The sequence below is a fragment of the Nestor notabilis genome, unplaced genomic scaffold, assembly GCF_000696875.1.
Source record: "Nestor notabilis isolate BGI_N333 unplaced genomic scaffold, ASM69687v1 scaffold6211, whole genome shotgun sequence".
NCBI classification, from domain to species: domain Eukaryota; kingdom Metazoa; phylum Chordata; class Aves; order Psittaciformes; family Psittacidae; genus Nestor; species Nestor notabilis.
In genome coordinates, this window is record NW_009916064.1 from 58,520 (window position 1) to 74,602 (window position 16,083).

At 40.0% G+C, this 16,083-nt stretch overlaps 1 protein-coding gene across 1 annotated transcript in view; it reads right to left on the reverse strand.

Annotated features, from left to right (window-relative positions):
- The window catches only part of DGKI (diacylglycerol kinase, iota), a 116,898-nt gene that overhangs the window by 31,816 nt on the left and 68,999 nt on the right, over nt 1-16,083 (reverse strand). The gene's annotated exons all lie outside the window — the stretch shown is intronic.

The following is a 16,083-nucleotide window of genomic DNA, read 5'->3' on the forward strand; positions in this document are numbered from 1 at the left end:
CGTAGGAGTTACAGGATTCCCTAAGCAGTGGTTTAAGCTTTTGATAATACTCCAAGAGAATGGGGGGTTATAAAACATAAGGGACCTCTCAGTGCATGCAGTGATGAGCAGAAGGACCCCACTGAATTCCAGGGATTTGTGTCACAGCTCCCGTTACTAAGGATCATACTCGTCATCATTTTGGTCAGCACCCACAATAAACTAATATAAAGAGCTGTAAAATATTAGCCCTCCATTTTCCCCTTTGCTGCAGTAGCTTATCTTAGCAGAACTGAGGCTAATTGTACAGCTAAGTTTGTGCCTTGGTTGTTTAGACTAGATTGACAGCACACAGTGGATTGGATCTTTGCCTCAGCATTTCCCCAGCAAAAATTCTCAACGGCATATATAGCCTTCCCACCCAGGTAACAATGAATTTGCTCCTGTGGTGAATGGGACAATCCATGTTTCCTTTCAAAGTTATATTTAATTTTGCACCAATGTAAAAAAATAACAAATTACCAAAGATTTAAATGTTAGTGTTGCCAGCAAAGAGAACAAAGCTGACATAAGAAAAGCAGCCACAGAGGGGTGAAGGAAAAGAAGAAACAAAGGGTAAAAGAACACATGTATATTTAACTGAGTCAGCAGGAGATGAGGGTTGGACCAGGGAAAAGGAAGGTTAGAAACCCTGTATTTAAAGGAATAAAGGAGCTAAGGAAGGAGTCATGATCTCATTCCATAACAGAGGTCTGAAAATGAAGGCCGAGGGATTATAGGAGTTCAGAAGCAGATATTCAAATATGTAGGTGCAAACAGGAAAGATGGAAAGAAAAGAAGGAAACTTTCCTAATGAGGTATGCAAATTTTTAGGTTTAAAAAGAGAGAGAGATTTGAAAAGAAAGAGAGGAAAGAGTTACAGCACAGCTGGAGCAATGGTCACTGTGAAAGGAAAAAATGTGATTGCCTAATTAAGATTCTGACTGTGCAAGAAGCCAATGTGTCTGTATGGATCAGAATTAATTAATCCTCTACTCCCATTAAATCCTCTGATTGCTGCTGAACATCCTAGGCATGTATCCGTCTCTGCTGCCAACCAGGCCAGCTCTGCCCTTGTACTTCAGCCATGACTGTGGAAATGCAGTAGGAATACAGGTAACCCAGAGGATTAGTAGGCATCATTAGGACTCTGTCCCACTGCTTTGATCAGTTAGTTACAGGCCTTCCTCCACAACCCCCAAGCAGAAGCCCTCCTGAAGGTAAAAACACACAGTGTTTCCTACAAGGTTAAAGAGTGAAGAATGGCCCATATCAAAAGGAGCAAATTTTTAGGTACTTAAAAATATTTTTACATGCAGGAGTCATGCCAGGTTCCTTAGCTCATGTAGCCTGACTCTCCGCCCATTGGCAATACAGTATCCCATAGCATCAGTAGAATTATTATTCCTTTGTTTTGTTTCTTAATTGCACAGTTTCATCACCTTTCCAATCTTTATTTGAAACAATAAAATAAACGATAAAGATTATCCTACAATTTGGCTCTTCTTTATGCTGGTAAAACAGATGTCATTAGTTCCTTAAAGCATCAACAACAGGCGAGATACTATTACTGCCTTCTCAATCAAAACATTGAAGGGAGGGATGAAAATTATGGTAATGCATATTAAGTACCCCAAATTACTACTTATGTTTCAAAATACTACTGTCATGTACCTTTGTTTTATGTCTTTAACATAGTGGTTAAAAAATAAAAAAATCTAACAGATACAACTGTTGCTAGTGACAGTGTTATCATTTGAAAGGCTTCATCAAGCATCTTTTGGAACTTTGGAGCCTGGTACCCTGAGAAAAAAAAGTTTATATAATCACAGCATCTTGATATGTACATATGCACCTTTCTGTCTCACCCTAGCAAAGTCTGAGCTTGCTGACTCATGTCACCTACTGTTAACAGAGGGACTGGAGAGCCAATTCCCGCTTTCCCAAGGAAACACAACAGCATAAGCTCGAACTTTCTGTCATAGCTGTGAAGCCACAAAGAAAAGTTTTGAATATCTCAGCCACAAGAAAGTCTCAATGAGAACTTCCACCATTGGAGATACCAAAGTTTCAACCCCAATAAACTAGGTTTCCTTTGTTCCACTGTTGACATAAAATACTCTGGCAAAAGGAAAAGAGGACTTTCAACATACTCCTACAATTTCATGCCATACATTTTAGCAGGGGGGAGGTTTTCCAAACCTTTCAAGTACTGGCCTAACTACACCAAGGGGAGTCTTGCTTGCAACTATGATGTCAGGAAGTAAGGCTGCTGAAAAGTCCACACTAATAGTGTTGGGCATTTTATGCATTGTCTGTTTTACCCCAAGCTCATGACAGGCTCTAAGGGAGGAAAGAAAGCAAGCCTAATGACCTGCTCTAAACCACATACACTCATTCCACAGGCACAGGGGGCTTTCTTGACAGGAAAAACAAATCAAGTGAATGCTCGTATTTCCGGTCACACATCTTTCTCTCAGGTCTGTAAGAAGTGTGAGGGATATGCTGTGTCAGCACTGCTCATGAGACAGGTGTGCTGAGAAGGGAGGCTTCTCAGCTGCTAACATCCATACTGTAACCATCTATCTAGCGCCTGTCAGCTGCCATCCTAGTATGATTCTAGCTGTGTGTTTGACTGTCAGTAAAGAAGCAAGTCATCTTACAATGTCCATGCCTTAAAAAAAGTAGAGACAAATCAGAAATATTTCAGAAGAATTAATATACTGTCAAGATCTGTGATCCCACCTGGGCCAAAACACTTGGCCAAATGAAATCTTGAAGAGATTCTCATTTGGTTAAACAAAACAAAACCCCCAAAACCTTCAGGAAAAGGTTCAGACACTGCAATATCCTGTTCTTAGCCATTTCAGAACAGAATAGCTTATTTTTTATATGAACTGTTAGCTTTTTCTGGTTTTATCTTGGTGTAAAATTAAGTTGCAGAAAGGCTCATCACCTCCTCGAGAGAGTAAAGACAGGCCAAATTATCTATGACTGGCTACATTTCCAGAATTATGAGACTAAATTAGCTCTTCTACCAACAGTACTCTTTTCCCATGCATAAATGTAAAAGGGAAGCCCAATTTCAAGTATTTTCACAAAAGATATTAATCTGACTTTTATACTGCCCTGGTTTGACAGATGCTTTATGAAGAGCTATTGTATGACTAGTTAAAGTGAAGACAAACATTACTATGATGACAGGGAAGGGGATCAGAAGGGACAAGGAAGGAAAGTATGTTATCACCTCCATTTACTTTCTGTGCTGTTCATACTCCTCCTTTCTCTATAGGTCCTGCAGCAGTGTTCTCCTGTTGCAGGGTAGCAAGCTCTGCTCAGAAGTAAAACATCACTTGCAAGCCTCAGACTGCAAGAGGGAGCTGTGCATTGCCTATTCCACCACTCCCTATGCAAGCAAAGCAGTACTTTTTATGCTTAACACAAAATGAAAAAGGATGTCCCAGGAAATGAGGTACACATATTTAGAAATGCATTAAAAATCCATAATAATAATGTAAAAAAACACAATAATAATGTAAAAAAAATCATATGTTCACTAGACATTTCCAGCAAATTGGAAGACTTATGATACTGAAGGCGTGAGACATGCCCACCTAGAACAGCACTGTGCCTCAGAGTTAATGGTCTGATCCAAAGCTCATTGGAATTTTTCCAGTCACTCTTACAGGCCTTGGATCAATTGATGGCAAAAATCTACTCCTCAGAATAGCAAGACAGCCTTCGATATCATACAAGCCTTCCCCAAACAGCAAAATACTCACAGCTGTTTCCAAGTGCACTCTCCAATGTGCAAGCAATAGATTTATTTAGCACTGGAAGGGTGGAAGAGGGAATATTCATTTCTAAGGAGGGAAAGGCAGGGACTGTCACAATTTCGAGCCTAGTCAGCCGAGGCTTAGGAACCTCAAGAAATACAACCAGCCTCCAGCAGATGAATTCTAAAAAAATTTCAGCAATTGGTTACATTACTTATGAAGACAAAAACCTCTGGAGAAACAAAGCTGGAGCTGATGTAAAGCAGCTATTTTAATCAATGAACCTGTAGCAGAAACCATCTGCACCAGGCCTATTTAAAACCAGACATTTACGATTTAAAGGCCAAATAACAATCTGCGTGCAGCAATTCTGCTGGGTTTTATGACCATTCCCTTTTTTCCCTGCTTAAGCAATGTATTTCTTCAAACTTTCTAATTCAGTCTGACAACAGCTGCCTGTGACAAGGGGAGGGGAAGAGCTTTCAGATTAAACCCATTCCTTCTCATTTTGCAGATACGTCTTTTCAGAATTGAAAGTGACACCCCTGATGAATTTATTTGCTTATTCCCAGATGGTAATTGAAGAAAATTATTAGAACATTGAGTGTTTTTAAAATAAAGGTGAGGAAAAGCCCTCATTCAGTAATCTGTATCAATGCCTCTGGTACTGGGAGTCCCCTGCAGCCACAGCTGCCGAATGTGCCCTGTATCTTACTGGCGGAAAGGCAGAACTGCTTGTTTTCCTGGTCCCTCAGCATCTTCTATTTGGAGGCTCCCAGTAAGAGTTAAACATAATACTCAGCCAGGGAATCACCATTTTCTGCCATGGCACCTGATAAAAAAATAAAAGCCTAAGAATTACTGAGAGCTTCCACACATTTCCACTTTGACCCTATACATGCCCAATTCAGAGTGACCTTGATAGTCTAGAGAAGTGGGCTAGCAGCAACCTAGCAAGTTCAACAAAGGCCTATGTAAAGTCCTGCACCTCAGGAGGAATATGCAACAAGACAGCCTGAAGGCCTGACAGCTGGAAAACAGCTTTGCAGAAAGGATGCAGTGTGTTAGTAGAGTACATGTTGACCATCAGTCAGCAGAGTTCTCTGCAACAGCCAAGGCCAATGGCATAAAGGACTGTAATCGCAAAAGCACACCATAAGGTAGATGGAAGTGATTTTTCTCCTCTACTGAGTGCTTGTGAGACTTGAGAACAAGACAGGCATTGGCACCTGGACTGAGTTCCACAGAGAGCTGCAGAGATGGCGAGGACACATGAGAAGAGGCTGAGGGGCCCAAGTTTGTTCAGTGAGAAGAGAAAGCTCAGGGAAAACCTTATCGCTGCCTTCGACTGCTTAATGGGAAGGTACAAAGAAGACAGAGTCAGATTCTGCTTGAAGAAAGAAGAGGAGAAGCAACAGTAACAAGTTGGGATGTTACTTCATTGAGACTGGACGTTAGGAAAAAAAAGTTCACCATGTGGATAATCAAACAGAAGAACAAGCTTTGCAGAGAGATCGTGGAATCTCCAGCTTTGCAGATATTAAAAATTCATCTGGAAAAGTCTCTGAACAACCTCATTTAGCTGGGCCTATTTTGAACAGAGGTTTGCATTAGATAACTTCAGAAGCCCTTCCCAACCTGAGTCTCTCTACAAAGCTTTCTGCTTTTACTCTCCCAGCTTTCCTGTCATTCTTTATTCTGAAGTATTTCTCATGGACAATGGCCATACTGTCTCATACATGTGGGAAAATGTTGATCAGCAATGCTTTCTGAATATAAAAAATCCTACTCAAGTTGTTTATTATTTTGCAGAAATATGTTTGGACATGTCCTGTTGATCTGTAACAACAATCTGAAGAGCCTGAATTTTTCTAATTCTGCTAAAGCAAAGATCAGTACTTTTTCTAGCATCTCTGTGACTTCCTTCAGCAGCCTCAGTCTCTACCTGCACAAAAACTACTTCCTCTAGCTGTTCACAAGCAGTCCAATATACAGGAATGTAGCTTGGTGCTTCTTAGGAGAACAAGAGCAACTCAGACATATTCCTTGCTGTGTCTCAGGCATGTCTGTGTCCCTTCTATTGTCCCATATTTTTTCTCATTATGTCTAACTTTTTATCTCTTGCCATTTCTCTGTCCACTGTACAGTATTTTGAATGAAGGCTTGGGACACCACAATGCAGCTATACCTGAAGTTGTACTGACACCCAGAGGAGTTGCCTGGGAATTGCTGCTTAAAGAGGGAATAAAAGATTTTGTTGCAAAATCAGCAGTAAACCCAAACATACTTAATCATGATTTAAAAAAGAAAGAGGACGAGACAGAAATGTTCTAACACACTCATCTTGAAAAAGATAGTTCTACCTTGGAATCCAGGTCAAAACATGACCTAAAAAAGCTGGCTTATTATTTACTTGGAAAAGAAAGTATTTCCAAATGACCGGCAGGATAGCTGTAGGGTGATTGTGTGTTTCTGGGTTTTTTTAAATACTTAGTCTTTCTCTTATCATACATGACATAAAAATATTTCAGGGGAATGTAAAGCATTCATTTTGAAGAGGGCCTGATCCAAGCCTCTTTGAAATGCTATTCTTCCATTTCCAGATTTGAATTAAATTTTCAAAATCCCCACTGACCTGCCTGTCAACTGCTTGACAAATTTGGGGGTCAAAAGACAAAAAGGAAATGCAATAGATGATATGGCTCTAATCTTAAAAGAAACAAAGTGAGATCTAGTCACACCACGTAATACTTTGGCAACACAACAAACTGAATGTAAAAGCACTGGATGCTGTTTGAAACAGCTCTTTATTAAGAAGACCCAGAACAGGAATTAAATGGGCTAGATATATGCACTTCCTTAACATTCTACATTTAAAAAGAAAAAAGTTAGGTACAATCAGGTAATAAATTATCTGGCCATTTTCCTCAACAATAGATCTCTGTGGTTTTACTTTTTCCAGGAAAACATTAACCCAGAGGTCATTTTGCTATGACTTTAACTTTTTATTTAACCCAGAGAAAGTAATTATTTTTGTAACCACAAAGCCATGACAGCCACACTGCAAACACATCAGGTATACTCTGATTCAGAAGACACATCCCCAGTTGGCCCTCAGGCTAGATAGAATCACAGAATAGTTTGGGTTGGAAGTGACCCAGCTGTTTGGTACCTTGAGATACCACCCAATCTTAGGCCAGTTCAGGTTTCTAAGCAATCTAGAAGCTACCCTAAGTGGTGTGTTTGTTACCACAAAGCAAAAAAATTGCTTTAGTGGTTTTAGGGAAAGTCAGATAGAATCTTAGGAAACCCTCAGAAGTAGAATCCTGCAATTATGTTCATAAAAAAGTGGCCTGATCTTCACAAGTGCTAAGCACTAAGTAACCCTTACTTGCTTGGCATCTTTAAAAAAAAAAATGCAAAAAAATAAAAAGATCACCTTAGTTAATGTGCACAACACACAGGTCCTAGACAGAGCAGAAGTGCTGAGCCCTTTACACTCCTGCTATGGAGTAATTAATGGAGAATAAAACTTGTGATGGGAGCTTCAGGTATGGTTTTGTGCTGCGCTTTTAGATGTCTGGCACATAAACAAGAATCTAGGAGTCAGGGTTACACTGGCTCCAAGCCATCCCTGGCTCTCTGATTTCAGCTCTTGGCATAATTCAGCCAGCAACATCTGTCCCTGCTTGCCCATGGGCATCAACACTGCCAGGGACCTCAGCAAGACTATGTGTTATGGCCCTGCTCCACATGTATTTCCCTCCGTTGCACACACCTCTGTGTCAGCACTGCTAAACTCTCTCTCAGCTACTGAGACAAAGCCGTGGGGTTTAGTGCTCCTTTCCCAGCGCAGAGGAGCAGCTATCAATCAGGGATATTTTTTCTCCCTTCCCATTTGAACACTTCTGAGCTTTCAGGAGTTTTTCTCACATGAGAAATCCTTCGGCATGCATTTTAAGAAGAGACAGTACTTCCTACACCCTGACATGTTAAGTCTGCAGCCAGAAGACTAGGGCACATACCCTGGATGTGGAAAAGCAAGGGCAGCTCCCTGCAGAGCAGCCATGTCAAGATGCACAATCTGAGGAACGTGCTCTCTGTCCCTCAGCAGTTCCTACGTGAGCCAGCGAATCCCCAGCCCAAGAACATCAAACCCAGTTCATGTTCATGGGTACTTTCTGTTTCAAGCAACATTTTACAGAAGAAATAAACCTCTCATACGCACACATCCACCAAGTAAAAACAGCTCACCAATATATTTTTCAAGCAGCCCTAGTGAAAAAACTCGCTTTTTGTTCAATGAGTCAAGCAAAGGCTCATGTCAAAAATATTGTTCCCAGTCTCATCCAAACACTTGAACTTTGTGGGTCTAAAATACTAAATCACAGACTTCAAAAGATGACCTATTTTCACATGACTATGTTTTGTCTCTAGCTTTTTGTTGCGTGGTATTTTGACACTCCAGTTTCCAGCCACAGCTGAAATCTGAATATGTAGCTATGTAAAACATTAAAGAAGCTAGCAAAGGTTTGACGTTTTGGAGTTTAACAATGTGAACTCAGGCAAAGTAGCACTTCTGTGTGATAGTCTACAGCAGTTATTTTGCCAGTCTACATCTCTATTCTCTTTACAAGCATGTTAACAAAAACTTAAGAATACAAACAGGGTATCAGTAAGTACAGTCTGAATGCATATAATGAGCTGTCCTAGCGTGAAAGACTGGACACACTGTGTATCCCAATGTGTGTTACATATGTACAGGACTCTGTTTCATACCCATGCCCTGAAGCTTGTTAGTTTTGTCTTTGGTAAGACAGTTTGGTACTGAGTGAGAGCACATTAAGAACCAGTCTCCTCTCTGAGCAGATGGCAGCTCCTTATGGCAGGGACAGAGCATGTGGACACAGGCTTGCTATTCCTGTGCAATGCACAGAAAGCAAGAACTGGGATGGTTTGGGGTTTTTTTTCTTTACTTCAACTCTTACAAATAAGTAACAAGTACTCACAAATACAGACATACATATTATCTAAAACTATAATGTTCACTTCTTTCACAACTTTTATTGGACTGGAAGCCTGCCATGCTGAGGGATAACCAGCCTATATTTATAGAAGTGCTTAAGCAAGCCCAGAAGAATACATGCTTGCTTTCTGTCAGTCATTCTATATCAGCCCAGTAAACCCAACTAGCCCCTCTTCCAGTGCCTTTAATGTCACTGGGGGCCATAGGTCTGCTGTTTCCACTCCATAAAGCTGAAGAGAGGGATATTCATATTCTATAGTGGCACCCTTGGCTCCCGTGTATCCTCTACCCTTCTCTGTCCAGATGCAGTTACCATATGCCTGACACTTGCAGGAAGGCAGTCGGCCCTAGAGACGAATTACCAAATGCCATTTTCTTTCACCCAGCCAAATGGAAAACAAGGGTACAAGAAGTGACTGTCTTGATATGTCCCCCTGCCTTCTTTGCTGTAGAGCGTCTTTATGTTTCAGTACAGATTCTGCTTCTCAGTACAAGGGCTAAAGTAAGCAAACAAGGATGGGGGAAAAAAGATAAAGAAAGAATTGTAACAAGAAAAGATAAAAAAGAATGAATTCTACTACTTCATCAGCCTTGGTTATCAGCCAGAAAGTGTAAAGCAGATTTGTAACTGTTATGGTAAACCACTCAAAGAGAACCAAGGCACCCACAGCAATTTCATCCTTTAAACATACTCCAACAAGAAAAAAAGAAAACAAACAAAACCAACAACAAAAACCCCTTACATTCCACACATAAAACTCTTTTTCCTCCTCTTATTGACTGGAACTATTCAGAAAGCATTGTCAAGGTAGGTGGTAGCTGACTGTTTCAACATCCAGGTAGGAAGGTCACTCTGTCAAGCACATGCACATTCTGTTGCTTGAAATCCCCCCAAGTTGGAGAGGAGAGTTGGACTGCTTGCATTTCCCTTTTGGAAAGCAGGATGCCAGTCAAGAAGCAAGATCTCTCTAAAGAAGCCCATTTGTAGTCATGGTGCGTGGGAGTGTTTTTGCATGTCGGTATCTGCCAAAATAATTTGTCAGCAGGGTGAATTTCTTCAGCTGTGCATCAGGTGTTGAGATGCTACAAAAATCATCAAGAGCCCTCATTCTGAGGGCTCAGGGGCAGGTGGGTGGGAAAAAAGGAAACTAAAATTCCACCCAATCCACCCTGGGGAGCTACATTCTGAATAATAAAATTATTTGGTAATAAGTACTGATGAGAGAAAAAACACATCCTACAGGATGCAGTACGGGATGTACTCTATTTTCACCACATATTGAAGGGGAAAAAACACAAACCCACCTCATCAGATGTGACTACTGTTTCTAAAACCCCTTAGCAATTCAGCACCTCAACAGCAAAGGCTGGAGAATTAATTCTGGAAGGAAACAAACACTATTTGCATTGCACCTACATACACAAATAAGGCCATACGCATGAAAAACTAAACCAAATTCTGATTTCTTCCTTTTCCAATTACAGTTAACAAGAGCAGAAGCAAAAGATGATGTATTAAAGATCAGTATTACTGTGAGAGGGGTTACCAGGATAATGTTTAAGTACCAATTACTAATGACTTGCAGAAATTTCAAAAAGGAAAAAGCATTATTTTTCTACATCCTAGTTCTTTGTAGATAGGACCAGATTTTGGCAGCAGTGACATAAAAATTCTACTAATTAACAGGGGCAGAGGTGATTAAATAAGGTTTTCCATGTATTCAGTCACTTAAAAGTGACACAAGAGGATTGCTGAAAGTTCATGTTAAACTGTTTCCAGAACCATCTGATTCTCACTGCAAAGGTCCCTTAGCAGATGCAACCACTGCAGAGCCATGGCTCATCCCCTGACATGAGCAGGGACTGTATGTGGTAACACTTTCTCTAGCTCTGCTTCCATATCTTCAGACATCAGAGCAAAATGACAGTATATTCCCATAACCAGAATCATCCCCAAGATGGTACCAACATGGCTGAAGTAATGCAAATCCTCTTGATTCCCAAGTTGAGAATATCTGTTCTTGTATTTACCTCACATACACAGTCTGTACACAATACACTTAAGATATACCAAAGACATATCTCATGAGGGCTGGTCTTTGAAAAGATATTTTGATGACAACATTCCTCTCCATCCCCTGTGATTTTAGCATTATTTTCCTCTGTAAACTGTGTTCCTTTTTTTCTCCAGCTGAGTCAAGATGTGTCTATTAATCCAGGAGTCCCTTCTCCTGGCTATGACAGGGATGAACATCGCTAGAACTAGAGACATTGCTAGGGGAAAGTGGATGTGGATTAAGTGACAATGTGGGAGAGGCTCAAAATTAACTTGTGAATTAATGTTTATCCAGGTAAAAGTCTTATTTCCAGGTTCATGACAAATCATTTGGCAAGTTCATACTTATGTTCTGTATCTAGAGATGTACTTCAGTTTGCCATACAAGCAGCTTCAGAAGGAAAAAGAAAACTTCTAGAAAAATTGTAAAAGCTGGACACACAAATTAGCTCCCAAATAGTAACAGATACCAGCAGCAGTATCTGTCCTTCCAGAAACTTTTGAAATCCCAAGGTTGCAAAGCAGCACAGGGCACTAAGCAAGATTTTTCTTTGCTGTCAATATGGAAAGACTATGAATTTCCCTGGGAAATATTGCTGTCTGCAGTGCTACAGTCTCCAGATTGTTTTCATATTCAATGATTGCACCACAAAATAAAAATAAAAATAAATATCCTGTTTTTGAGTAGCTTTGTACTGAACTGACTATACAGACAAAATAAGAGATTCAAACTATTTCTGGAAGGGTTTGATTTTAAAAACAGGAATCTAACAAAGAAAATACATTTTTTGTCAGCCAGCTTCCACCATTTTTAAAAGCCTTTCTATAGCTTGTCAGGATGAATTTTTTTTCTTGAAGGCAAGAAAAGAAGTTTCAAGACAACTTATTCAAGCAATACCAAAATTCTGCTAGTTTTTCATTGCCACATTGTAAGTTTTTAAGGGAATGAAAAAGGGCAGAATTATACCTTCAGATCCACAGACACATATCCTCAAGGTAGATTTCCAAAAGAAACCAGTAATTATTTCTTTATTCCTCACTGAAAATCTCTAAAAACAATGAAGGCAGCTAAAATCTTGAAGTATCTGGAGAGAATTAATATCCACAACAGGAGCATAAAGTACATGAAATACATTATTTTACCACACCTGGGAACTAGAATGTCCTTTGTCAAGAAAGTCTCCAGAAATAAAGGCAGGGAAAGATTTAAGCAGCAACAGAAGAAAAGATTTCTTAATAGTGGATAAATTGTAGCCTCTAACTGGAATGTGCACAAGATTTTACATATTGTGACAGCATCATGCTGGCAATAGTGAGAGCTTTCAAAACACAGGACCAGACCCCACACTGAGATGCATCACTTTTGCCCACTCAGTCTCACTCAGGGAATTTACTTTCCCTCAAAACAATTTCTTACCTATTTTCTATATTCTTATTTCTTTTTTTTTCTTTATTTCTTTCTTCAAAGTACTTCCCCTATTTAAGCCATGTTTACCTTTCCCTGAATCATTCTAGTCTCTTTACATCACTTTTCCCCTTTGAGTCCACATCTTTCCTTTCACTAACATCCTCTCCTTTTTAATATCACTTTCCTAGTGACAGGCAGAGGGTTGCTTTACGCAAATTTTCTCATGCTCCACTTTAAGGTAGTGAGAATAATGCCTTACAAGCTATTTGTGAACGTATCTAAGACAACAGAAGAGAAAGAAAATGACGAGTTGAGCATAAACACACACTGAATTTTGTTCTGCCCTAATTCTATTATAAGGACTACACAGGAGCATACAGTGGTGATTTATGCCTTCACACAAATAAGAACTGTTTGAAAGCAATCAGTACTTATGGAGCCTCATCTGGGATTTTAAACAATAGAAAGTAATTTGTACAGCTGTACAAATAGCTGCTCAAAACATACACGCTTCACTCTTGTGGCTTAGTCTTAAAAAAGGCAGCTTGAACCAAATTTGAACCAGAAAACTAATTCAGATTTTGCTATCAAATCATACCAGGGCAGGCTACCCTGCCTATTTAAAAGCTGATACTGCATTTTCCAATGCAAGTGTTTTGGGGAAGCATTTTGATTTTTCAAGTTTCCACCAACCTGTGAAATTTTAAAGGTTCACTACCAGTAGGCAGCAGTTCCTCACTAGCATGTCCAAATCCTCTTTATATTTTCTTAACTTTCCCTAGATGAGTATTCCTTCTCCTTTCTTCATGCAAACTTGCATCCCTGATGCTCTCCTCACCTTGTACCACACAAATACTTCTCTTGGGAAAAAAAAAAAAAAATAAATAACATAAAACCAAACCCTAAACCACCTTGTAACATCCGCACTGATTTCCTGAGCAATGAACTGATTCTCATAGCTGAGTTAAAACATTTGGCATTTAGCTGTTTTCTTCTTTCCTCTCAGGAACTAGGCTATTATTGCCTCATAAAGCAGTGCCTGGGTGGTATTACTAGCTAATTAATGTCTATTTAGTGTAAAAGGCTGCAGCCACCTTCCAGCCTCTACAGGCATTTTTTCTTCCTCTTCCTGACAGGACCAGATGGCATTTTGGCCAACCTTCACCCACCCTTCACAAGCCATGTGTTCAATTCAGACAATGCAGCTAGCAGCTGGACAGATGCTAAAAAAGTGGATCTTACAGCCCCAAACAATGGGAAAATTAATTACTTCAATTAAAAGATGGAGGTTAAGCCTTTACCATGCTACAGTCATCTTTTCAATTTTGTATGCTGTTGTGTTTTTTATTTTATTTAATTTCTCAGCTTTCAGCACAAACAGGGTGACAAAAATGTAATTAGGAAGAAAAATACATGGCCAACAATGCATGCTTACAGCAGGCGATGAAGGAGTTGTCATCCCCATCTCACTGCATCATTTAATCATAGGATAAATCAGGATGATGAGCCAACTCTTGTTCAAAGGAAGAATCCAAATGCATTCCATTTCAGTGGAATCAAACCAGAATACTTAGGTCTCTTCAAGATCAAGCACCAGTAGTCCAAGTAATTGTCTTCCCATTGTTTGGTTTGGGTTTTTTTTGTATGCACTGTTCACACTAATTTGATGTCCCTATTAAGCTATGAACTGCCCCAGTTCCTGGTTGCTGCATCAAGATGCTGTTTCATGGTCTGCCCACTCCACAGATCAGTCACACACCAAAAAGCCATCAGAAAGGAAGCAAAATATAAAATACCATTAATCAAAAGTCACCTGAAAATTAACTAACATGAAGCTTTCTTAATTAGAAACAAAAAGATAAGTAATTTTCTCTCAGAAAGACTCCTGCTTCAAAGCCATTACATACAAATTACTATTTACTCCAACAGCTTGTGATCAAAACCAACACCAAATATCATAATTGTTTTTAGATCACATATTCTTTTCTCTGCTTTCACTGATTGAAATAATTTAACATATCTTTCTATTTGCATACTTTGTCTTTTTAGCTACACTCCTCCATTAGAGGAAATAATAGGAATTAGAGGAAATAATAGAATTAGAGGAAATTAACCAGAAATAGTTGATAGGTGTTACATATATATGTACACACACACACACATATACAGTGATTCCAGAGACACTAAGGAGACCACAGCTATGCTAGGACCAGCATGGTCTAATCTGCCAACATCTGAGGAGGGTCACTCCCAACCTCTGTTTGGAGAAAACTGACCACTCAGAAAACAGTCCCAGTGGGTCAACTGATGCCACTTTCTCTTGCACCGAGTCCCCTGTCACTTGCCCTAGTGGCAGGCTTGTAGGATATTGCACTTTGAGGTAGAAGTGCTGTACTATATTTCAGACTAGATGTAGAACACTGGACACTGATGACTCAAAGATCCTTGAGAACTCCATGTACAGGAGGAACTGTCTCCTCTGTGCACTGCCATATTCTTTTTTTGGAATTTTGCTAAAATTCTTTCTGCTAGTTTTATTTGAAAAATAATTTCTGAAGGGACGAACCTCGGTAAAGAACCTGTGAGTTACTTCAGCTGTCAAAATACAACAGTACCTTCTAAGTTCTTCTTTAAAGTGACAGGTTAGAAAGATTTTCTAGGTTGCAAAGCCAAGCATCCAGAAGCTTTGAAATGCCAGAACTAATGTCACCTGAGCATCATACTCCAGCCCTATTGCACATTTTGACAACCTTTAATCACACTGCCACTTGCTACTTTCTCCTACAGGACTCTTGCTTCAGTTAGAGACCTGCTTGACATCATTTTGTGAGCCTCAAGATTTATTTATCCTACATGACCAAAACTTACTGATTAATTTTCTGCTAAGCATCTCCAACAGTCGCCCCATAGTATCCAAGTTTCTTGTGACCACAAAATTTACCCTCACTATTCTCCTCTAAGGTGAGGATGCAATATTACCTGTATTCTGCAGCTGGGCAAAAGAGAGTCAGAAGAAAGGCAGGCACAAACTTTCCACTAGTTTTAGTAAAACAACCTCAGGCACACAGAATGCCTATTTCTCAGTTTCCAGCCCTCCACTCTCTTTCAAAGTTTTCTTGTAATGGCCCCCCAGGAACCCATCCTGCTTCACAGTGGCCATGCATAGAGTGAGAAGCCCGTTGTTACTGGCCATTTGTGAAAAGTTTGTTGTAAATCCGCATCATTCAGAAATTCTGTTAGGAAAATTGAGGGGAGAAGCCAATCCCCCAGAGCAGCATTCAACTGCCTTAACTGTAATAATACTTTGCTTTCTCCACTGCATTCCCCCGCCTCATTTACTATACACCTTCCAGCCTGGCAGTAAATGAGGCAGTGTCTAAACATACTTCAGAGGTTGCCCACTGAATAACCTGCATCAGCCTGGAACTCCAGATTTTGGACAAAACCAGCCACAGACTCTTTACTCCATGCCCCTGACCTGTCCCATTCACTTCTTACCTATCTGCAGTCCATGTCCTCTTGTATCAGATGACTATCAATCAGATAAGTATCTGATTTCCCAGACATCTCTATGTCCCCTGTGCTCCTAATTGCCTCCTAACTCCCCAAGTTCCTGCACATACTCCCTTTTTTCTTCTACTCCTTTCGCTCTTTCAAATCACTTCTCCCACTACAGATGGGCATAACACCTCCATAAGCATGTGCAGACAGAAGCTTTAGAAAGCAAAGCTTTTGAACGTGAGGTGTCTCTGAAGTGCATGAATAACCTCATAAGCAGGGCAAACTCAGGGGTACTTTT